This window comes from Condylura cristata, unplaced genomic scaffold (assembly GCF_000260355.1).
Source record: "Condylura cristata isolate star-nosed mole 26May11 unplaced genomic scaffold, ConCri1.0 scaffold00014, whole genome shotgun sequence".
Classification (NCBI taxonomy): Eukaryota; Metazoa; Chordata; class Mammalia; order Eulipotyphla; family Talpidae; genus Condylura; species Condylura cristata.
Window position 1 is genome coordinate 40,655,022 of NW_004567115.1, and position 7,059 is coordinate 40,662,080.

At 37.2% G+C, this 7,059-nt stretch overlaps 1 long non-coding RNA gene across 1 annotated transcript in view; it reads left to right on the forward strand.

Moving 5' to 3' along the window:
* The window catches only part of LOC105853602, a 210,935-nt gene that overhangs the window by 116,475 nt on the left and 87,401 nt on the right, over positions 1-7,059 (forward strand). The window lies entirely within an intron of this gene.

Sequence of the window (7,059 nt, forward strand, 5' to 3'; positions counted from 1 at the left end):
CACATGACATGGCAGACCTCTCCTGAGCAGTGTACTTCGTCAATCTGCCTGTTCTGCTCCCCACTCTGTCTCTGGTGAATCCTCTCACCCTCCACATCTCTGGCCTGTATGCCAGTTCAGTATGAATAAATAAATAAATCTTTAAAAAACAATAATGTTTTCCTTTATCCTTGATATATTGTGACAGTTTATAATGTATATTGCTTTGGAAAATGTGTTCGTTTAGAATGTTCCTCTTTAATAACAGACATTTTTAGTAAGCTAGTCTATCTTTTTCTTATTCCCCCTGCAGTGGCCTATAATAGTATTTTTGTAGTATTTTCCATGTTTGATACAAATTTGGATGAGAATATGATTTCCTTATCTAAACAGCTCTTAATTAAAAGATTTTCAATTGTTTAAAATAAAATTCTGTGGGTAGTTTTGACTCCAGCAGATTGGCAGATATAATATCTAATTTTCCCTTATTTTATCTATAAATTTAATGATTGATCATCTATATCTTATCAACAAACTGATCTTGAAAGTAATATGGCTGGGTTGCTAGGAGTCATCATCAATATAGTATTCCATACTTCTATAGAAGACTTTCACTCAGCAATAACATTTCAGGGTTCCACATAGTTTTCAGCTTTAAGGAATTGTGAATTTTTATATTCACACTAGAGCTTTACTGCTTGCTTTTAAGCTGTATTGGCCATGCCTGGGTTTTATGTAGTTTTATATTAAGGCAAAAAAAAAAAAAAAACTTCTGTGTGGAAAATCTCAATACATTTCATTTCTATCAAAATTAATTGAATTTGTCAATGAATACCAATACACTGGGGCCATTGTACATGATCCAGTGGATAGAGAAACTATTTTTGAGACTTCAATATCACTTGACAAGAAATTTGTGTAAATGAAAACATGCAAGTACAAAATGATGGAAGAAATATGCTGTTTTTCTTGATTAAGAACACCCATGGTCTCTCGTAGAATGCCCACAGGAAGTCTGAAAACATAATGGGAAAAGTGCAAAATCTATCTACTGCTTTATTGGTTCAGTTGTTCTCTGAATGGCAGTAGATATAAATACTCTCCTTGGCCTTAGGCCTGCCTTCCAAAATGCTTGTCTATATCAACTTAGATTGCAAAAGAAGTGTCAGTGGCTGTGTTAAACTACTGCAGGCAGAGATTGAAAAATGGAGCAATAATATTCTAAGTAGTTGACCAAGATCAGAGCTGTTAAGAGGGAATGACAGGTGGTGTAAGCATCCCGAGGCCCTGATTCACTAAACTCTAAAAGGCAATTTCTCTACCTATGTTATAATCATAGCAGTCACATTGTGCCGAGCACTTTTTATATTTCTAATCTTTGGTTTCCATGAAGGATAAATCATTTTAAGAACCATGCAAAGAAATTTCAGTTATCAATTGTACTTTGTCATGGTTTAAAAGCACTATGTTACATAGAAAGCTATGGAATTAGCACATTTTTTCTATATACCATAAGCTTACCAGCATGAAGGTCTTAGCATGGGTTGATAGGATGCCACTGTAAGTTCTGTGAAGGTGTATCTGTGTCAGCACTGAAGTTCCAGCTGTTTGAGAGCAGGGGGGTCATGTATTTCCATTTCCATATTGTTATCATCTAGTACATAATCTAGTATTTGTTCAGTGAAGAAAAATTAATAAAAAAATGACTGAAAAGGAGAACAATGCTAATGATAAAAATAAACATCTTTTCTGAAATTTGTGGTAGGGCTGGCCTCCAGCCATAACCTTGATAAAGGTTATCACAGGGCCCAGTGAGGTTTCAAATTTAATTTTTGAAGACATAACCCTGTTTTCACAAGCTCACCAAGCCATAAACTGCTATGATTGCTGTTTCAAAGTGACTGAAAGAAGGGAGGATAACAGTGAGTCAGCAGGGGTATGGTAAAATTACATATCATACTTGGGAAAAATGGAATGCTCTTTAATTTTGATTGTTTCAAGGCCTAGAAAATATTTGCAAGGATTAAATAAAACCTTCAGCTTTATACCGTAACTTGTTTATTAGAATAGGTAGGTTTAGAAGAGTCTGTGCTGGTTTGAGTTTTTATTCCAAGTTCCAATAAATCAAAGTACTATGACAGCTCATGGAGAGAGAATATCCCTACTGATGAAGGTAGTGTCAGTTTTTATAGAAGTCTGTGAGTAAGTCCTCAACAGATTTCTTGCCAACTTTAACCTGAATTTCATTCCAGTGAGGCTACAAGTCATGGCTCAGTTATGTCACTGCTGGGGCTGACGGGCAGGTGAGCTTTCAACCTTGTGGTCCCTCGTCCTCCGTGTCACCCCCTCCACACTATCTCTCTGGGAAAGGTGTTGATGCTATGGCAGGTTTGCTTTTTTGTACTTGTATCTTCCTCAGGCATTTTTATCAACAACTCTGTCTTCAAATTGTTTTTTTCTTTTTAAAGAGATGCAGTTGCCTGTTTTGTTTGTTTGTTTGTTTTGGTCCATACTGATCATGTTGAATTTCACTTGAGCTCAGAGTTCCTAGAAAAGCTACAATTTGGAACCTTCCCTTTAACTCCCCTTCCATAGACATACAACCCTTTGAATTCCTAGAAATAGTTTAACTGTAAAACACAAGCATTTCCCATACAATTTAGATAACACTCATTTAGATGACCTCATTTTAACCTAGAACAAAGCCAGACACAGACCTCCCAAAGTCCTATTTTTAACTAATACCCTGTTTTACGTTCTCCTCACCAACACCACTCCAGACTTCCTTCCATACGCTCCCCAAGGTAAAGAAATTTGTTTTATCATTTAATCTCCCTAGAAGATCCAGTGATACCCTTCCCCACTACAGATACCACCTTTCATAGTTGGCAGGGCTCAAGAGGGATTACAGGAGGGGTGTCTCAGCTTTGGGCGGTTGGGAGGGGACCTGTGATTGGTGAGAAGATGACCCAGGCAAAAGAGGGAAGTGCATGATGGTAGGATAGATCTTATCTCTACCACTTACTTGGTCATAATCATAGGTGTGAATTTCTGCAGGATCTAGAATGAGTTTCCTTTGGCCTAACACCGGTTTCACTAGCTACCACATATAGCCTTTCTTTTCAGGAAAAAAAAAAAACAAAAAAACAAAAAAAAACCTTACCATTGTTGTATAATGAGATGAAACTTCTTTTGTCATAGTTTCAGTAGATGTTCACTAACATTACCTTATATAAATACCATAGCCTGGAGAATGATGATAATCAGGGATCCTCCTCAGGTATGTGAAAGAAGAGAATCAGGTGGGATTGACAAGTCTAGTGAGAAAGATAGGTATGCTAATTTCTCTAAGGAAAATGGAATACAGGGTATCCTCAAACAGGGAAGGAGGACAAAGCACCAGTATTTGAGACCACTGTCCTTTAATGGGCCTGTCTTCATCTTACCTGAACATTCAACAGTTACACCTTCCAAACTATTATTGTAATTCCTATAGCTGAAGTCCTTTTTCTTCAAATCCTGCTCCCTCCTTCGTTTCATTCATTTCAGTGTTACCCTCTCACTGAAATCTAAATTAAGGTTTTGTGAAAATAGGAAGCTCTCTGAAATCCTCTCCTTTTATACACTCTAGTTCTATGCTTGGTTTCCTTTTGAAAATAATATTTCCATCAAATATACAAATGCATATATACATGTGTGTGTCTCCCTTAATAATCCCACAACTTGCCCTAATCCTCCATACTTACACAAATACACACACGGAAAATGAGCACACAGGAACAGAGTCAATTCTGATTATTTTGTTCACTGCAGAGTCCTCGCTGTTTAGTATAATATCAGACAATAAGCTGTACTCAATAAATATTTGTTGAACAAATAATTCCTGTTTGCTTTCCCTTGCATAAATAGGGGAAATGTTTGACTTATCAATAACACTAGCGCTATAACTAGACTATCTCAAATAGGGATGTTCCTTTGGTAATTGGATCTATTTAACCTGGTTGTCCTTTAATAAATACTTATGTATTAAAATTATTGAATTGTGACCATCTTGGCATTCAACTAACTTTCCTCTTTTCAACTTCTCTCATTTGAGCTGGGGTTAGCTTTCAGATCTTGAACTAAAAATCTTCGGCAGATTCATGTCATGTCGTCTATTCATTCTTCACCTCTTTCTGTTCCCACTTATCAGAGTAGGTGGAAAGAAAGAGATCACAAGAGATGCAAAGTGTTAATAGGGTTAGAAGATGTAATACCAGTGCTAGCAGCTGGGTACATCCAGAGCATGAAGATTTGCTAAGAGCGAGATACCTACTAGAAGAATCAGCACTGTCAGCATCAGTAAATTAAGATTGGAAGGATGAGACACTGTCACAGTTGTGCTGTGTCAACCCCACTAGTTAATATACAATCTCTTTACAGTTTATATGGAGACGATACAAAATTGATTCAGAGGAACCTCATTATGAACTGAGCACTATTGTCAAATGTGTCTCCAGAGTATTTTTCCTGACAGCCTCTGATGTTTTTGAAAATTTAATGGATTTAACACAGCATCTTCTTCCAACTATTAGCATCATTCACATTTTGAGCAATTAAGTTTCTTGTGATGCCTCTTTCTTCAGTGATGATGAGTTATGAGGTGATCAGTTTCAAAGGCAGATATTAGAAAGGAGTAAATGCTTTAAGAAAAAAGATTTATCTCTGGAGATATATCTTATCTAGTGATTTCCTCATTTTTGATAACAAATAGCAAATAAAGATTATGAACATAAGGATAATGTTCATTTTTTAATTTTGCTTATACAAAATAACATGGGGAATGCCCCGTTTGAAGAAAAAAAAAAGTAGTGATTGCAAGAAAACATATATACTTTGTTTTAAAAAAAAGTTTTACTTCAGGGTAGGGGTTAAGACTAATAATGTGAAGTGTCTGAAGCAAATGAACAGAAACTTCTCTAAGATTAATCTTAATTCTAGAATCTAGAAGGTCATGTAGTTTATTTGCATGGGAGGGACATGGAGGGATACTATTATAAGATAAAATAATGTTGCAGTTAGGTGGTAAGTCATTTGACTCACATAAACTCATGAAATCTTGGTTTTATTATGATGACAAACCTATTTGAAGCTCATTAATTTAAAAAGTAACAAGTGTATCTAGAAAATAAGCAAATATCCAAATAGCCCCCTGATCTGTGATTGCTGCTTCATTGTAATCCACCTATATCCACTCGCTACTTCTTGCATATAAATTCCCACTTTTCCCTTATTTTGTGAGTTGAGCCCAATCTCCCCTACTGAAAAATTCCATTGCAGTAGTGCTTGTCCCTCTCATTATTATCTTAAACAAAGCCACAGTACTATTTTAATAAGTATCGTGAATAACTTTTCTACAAAACAATCTTAGCCTGAAATGGAAAAAAAAAAAAAAAAACAAGGGAAAAAAAAAAAAAAGGGGGGAAAAAAAATCCACTGAAAGAAGGTGTATCACACTGATAAACATATTTAGCTACCAGAAAGGGAACAAGATTCAAGTGGAATGTTACACTTTGATTCTATAACTAGAATTTTTTTCAGTGAAAGCTCATTTGCATATTCAGGTGTTAATATGTTATTTTGTAATTGTAATTGAAAAGAAAACCCTATAGGAAAAAAAGTCAAGGAGTCTGGCTTTCTCATCTGTTTTGTTCACAGGGTTGCACTTTTCAGAGCATCACATAGAGAGCTGTGATTTTAAATTGTACGTTAGTATAACAACAATTAAAGAAGGGAATTCAGATGTTCTCCCATATAGGTAAAGAGCAGAAGAGGATAAACTGAATTTGTTCCATTCCACTTAGATGGCCCAGTGGAGAATGGAAGGATGCTTTTGACAGGTCACAGGGGAAAACTCCCCACCCCTCTGGATTATTCTTAGACAACTTGAAAAACCAGAACGGGTTCAGACAAGTTTATAAGAGGGAAAAATCAATTGAATAACAAGCGCACATGGAATCTAGGGAGAGCAGCATTTCTATCCTGAACTAAGGAATGGCGTAGGGATATGGGGGACTAAGGGATCAGAGATAGAGGTGACTTCATGCTTAGAAAGTGCAACCCTGCAAATGGAGGTGGGTTTCTCAAATAGAGAAGACATTTCAACACATAACCCTGTAACAGATACAGGTTTCATGGACTCCGCCCCCACTCCAGGTGCTGGAACTACAAATCGCATCAACACCCATGAGAAGCACGCTGGGACGTGAGGGCGGAGCTGAGCAGCCAGCTAGGATAAAACTGGACATGTGGGCTTGGGGGTTTCTTGGCCTGGTGGTTTGAGACTGTTTGACTCTTGATCAGTTTTCAGTGTGCTGTTGGAGTCCGGGTCAGCAGAACTGGTAGAATATTCTATTTAACTTGTATCTCTCTCTCTGAGTTGTTCCTTTACCTTTCTCCTTGTAAATAGACCCATTATCGAACCTTTTTTGTGTGTGTCGGCAGTATGATTGAATCTTAAGCGCAGGTGAGGACCCACAGACAGGCAACCCAATTCACATTGGGGTAACTTGTAACAACCCTACATCTGGACAATAACCTCTGTTGGGAGAATGGTAATGTCCTCAGACTTCCTTCTTCTAGTACTTTGGGAGTGGCTGTCACTCTCCCCAGGGCAAGACCTTCTGCAGTTTCAAAGGTCTTACCTGACTCAGTTCAAAATAATCTGCACAAAAGAGTGGAATTGGCCCTGGACGTCAGTTCTGAGAATCTTAGACTTCTGAAAATCTGGACTTGTGCTGAGAATCTTGGGGAGGTCCTTTCTGAGCACCATCACTTGGAAAGTTTTGGAGCTAATTATCAAAGATTTTACTTCCAAAACTTCTGTCAGGATTTTGTGTTGCTAAATAGTGTAGTTCCATAGTAAATGGATATCTGTTTAGCAGAACTCTTAATGGATGTTTGCTTATGTAAAGGTCTTCAGAGCAGAGTCTGTGGTAGGGAGATTGTCCTATATAACAAAGTCTGGGGTAATTTGCACTTCAAAGAAAGTAGAAGGGAGAAGTAGAGTCTGGAGAGGGTAGGGTATGTACTCCTTAAACA